General features: G+C 37.2%; 2 long non-coding RNA genes across 2 annotated transcripts in view; one reads left to right on the top strand and one right to left on the bottom strand.

The window, feature by feature from the left end:
* LOC106524965 (uncharacterized) overlaps positions 1–366 on the bottom strand; it is a 1,997-nt gene extending 1,631 nt beyond the window's left edge. Inside the window, exon 1 of the long non-coding RNA XR_001311051.1 lies at positions 244–366. This is a non-coding gene — a long non-coding RNA (uncharacterized LOC106524965). The remainder of the gene's footprint in view (positions 1–243) is intronic.
* The window catches only part of LOC106524964 (uncharacterized), a 2,879-nt gene extending 1,282 nt beyond the window's left edge, over positions 1–1,597 (top strand). Inside the window, exon 2 of the long non-coding RNA XR_001311050.1 lies at positions 182–1,597. This is a non-coding gene — a long non-coding RNA (uncharacterized LOC106524964). The remainder of the gene's footprint in view (positions 1–181) is intronic.
* The last annotated feature ends 1,225 nt before the right edge of the window (positions 1,598–2,822 follow it).

Here is a 2,822-nt window from a genome sequence, read left to right as displayed (position 1 = left end):
GAGCCTGAGTGATTGACAGCCACAGGTTTGGCTGCAGGTCCACCTTCAGAAAAAAAAAAAAAACAACCTCCCATCAGACTCATCACAAACACCAGCGCTTGGCAACGTCTCCTTTTTCACTTTTAAACGTCTTCTCACTCACCTCTAAATCCTCTGCACCTTTTTTTTTCTCTTCCTTCAGACATTTCTTGGCTACTTTTTACTGTTACTTGAGTAAAAACATGTTGAAGTAGCACTACTCACCCACCTCAGGTAAATCCTGAGTTTGTATTTTMCTTCAGCAAAAGTCACATTTTGTCACTTTTATGTAATTTTTTTTATTTCTGCAGTCGAGCTAACGTGAGGTTTTCCTCTTTCAGTGATGACGTTAAACGGATGCAGGAAACCCTGTCTGCAGCTCGGAGCCTGAGTGATTGACAGCCACAGGTTTGGCTGCAGGTCCACCTTCAGAAAAAAAAAACAACCTCCCATCAGACTCATCACAAACACCAGCACTTGGCAATGTCTCCTTTTTCACTTTTAAACGTCTTCTCACTCACCTCTAAATCCTCTGCACCTTTTTTTTTCTCTTCAAACTTATTGCTTAAAGAAGTTTTGACAGATTTGTGTTGGGATATTTTTAAACTCTGTATTTACAATATCCTCTCATGGGGCCGGTTTCTTTTTAAACAGCACTTTTTAAAAGCGTCTGGAATTAAATTTACATCATCATGAGATACTAAACCTCTCCCTGAATGCAAACTAATGACTGTAATGTTGCTGTTAACAGCTCATAAAAGCACATTGTGAACTTAGATTTAGAGAAAACTTCAACTATCAACGGGCAACGTAAAAAAAAAACTAAAAAAATGTGCGGAGGATGTAATGTCTGATAGTGGAAGTGGACAGCAGATTTGTATTATTTCACAGAAAAACACTCACATGCTGGGAGATTCTGACTCACGTTGTCCTCGAGGGGGTAGAGTGAGTGAAAACACCCCCGCCACAGGCCATCAGTGCTTCAAGAGCAGCTCCACGATTGAAACCATGTGTGCATTAATACCTGCTCAGGGCCCACGAGCAAATATATAGCCCGGACTAACCTGCTAATAGCCTTAATTTGTAAGGTAAACAGTAGAAGAGCTCGACACTCACTCACCTCAGCTGCACTGCCTCTGCTGCCTTCAGACGCTGTGGAGGGACGAAGGCTGGGGGGCTGGAGGTGGGGGGGCGGGCGCAGCAGCAAAGCTCCCGCCTGCCTCCACCATGCTATCTGTTAAAGTGATTTTCTCCCAAAGAGAAATTAATTTCCTTTCTCAGGCGGCCCGCAGAGTCTGTGGCACGGTCTGCGTCGTCCAACTGGATCTCCGGAGTGTAAAGTTTTTSTGACTGCTCCGCTGTAAAATACAACTCTGAGAGAGAGAGCAATAAATTTTATATTTGTTTTATTTATTATTTCTCTTTAATTTGTAACTTTGGCTTCTTTGATTTACTCTACACCCAGATTATAACTTWAACTTTTTTTCTGCTTTTATTTTGAAAGATTTAAAACAAGGTTAAAATGGATTTTACATGATTTTTACATAAATTCGAGTTAAATAAACAATGAGAATTTCTATTTAAAGGTTTTTGGCAGCATTAAAAATGTCTTCCAAGTCATGTTATGTTAGCTCAATGTTTTGTCAATATAACAGCAAAAGCACGTGTTAAACCTATATTTATTTATGATTTTATAATAATGTGTTAAACCTATATTTATTTATGATTTTATGATGTCCACATTAAATCAGAAAAATCAACATTTTCGGCAAAGAGTTGTGTGAAAGTTGCAGGCTGAGGTTTGTTTAAGAAACTGAAATTGAATTGTTGACAAGCCAAATGCTAAAATGCCAAAGCAGTAAAAGCAGCTAAAATGAGCAAAATCTCCTTTAAAAGCTAAAATTAATGTGGCAAAATCAGCYAAACAATAAAAGCTACAATAAAATATAGCTAAAAGGTGCAAACCAGTAAACTAAAATGAACTTGAATGCCAGCTGAAATGAGCAAAACTGTACCTAAATACTGAAATCAGCCAAACTTTTGCAAAAAGCTAAAATCAGCAAATTTGTACCTAAATGCTGAAATCAGCCAAATTTTTGCGAAAAGCTAAAATCAGCAAAAACCTAGCTGAAAGCTAAAATCAACAAAACTGCAGCTAAAAAATCATTAACAAACAGTCACTAAAAGCAAAACATTCCATAGATGACAAAAACAGAGCAAAAAATCAGCTGAAGCAGATTTGAAAGAAACCAAACAAACAAAAACAACAATGATTTTAAAAAATTTAAGAGTTAAATTATTTCTGAGGATATTTAGTTAAATTAAAGCTAAATATTGTGAATTTTTCACCGACGTTTTCGGCTTCAGTGTCATCGGCAAACAAGAATCCTTTTCAATTTTAACCCCTGAGGTTTAATGAGTACAAAAATGAATAAATAAAAAAGGGGGACCAACACAAAACCCTGAGGTGCTCCTCAGGTCACAGAAGATAAGAGAAACCACTAATATTTACAGAAAAGGATCTGTCGGACAGATAAGAGGCAAGTCGATTCAAAACAAAGTGTCAAATACTCTAAAGAMGTGGGATAAAACCTGCGATATTAAATCCAGCTGTGAGATGAGCTGATATAAGAACCGGGCCGACACCAGAGTCAACACGGAGCAGAGCGGGCTTTTCTGAGAGCTTTATTACAACTTAAACCCAGATTAAAATAAATCACTTACTCAAATAAAACTAAAATAGTTGCTGCAATGCTAATTTTCTCAATTATTTAGAACAGTTTTTCTTGTTTGTAGATTATTGT

The sequence above is a fragment of the Austrofundulus limnaeus genome, unplaced genomic scaffold (assembly GCF_001266775.1).
Source record: "Austrofundulus limnaeus strain Quisiro unplaced genomic scaffold, Austrofundulus_limnaeus-1.0 Scaffold207, whole genome shotgun sequence".
Taxonomy (NCBI): Eukaryota; Metazoa; Chordata; class Actinopteri; order Cyprinodontiformes; family Rivulidae; genus Austrofundulus; species Austrofundulus limnaeus.
The sequence above is the reverse complement of the archived record's forward strand: the minus strand, read 5'-3'. Positions and strand labels throughout refer to the sequence as shown.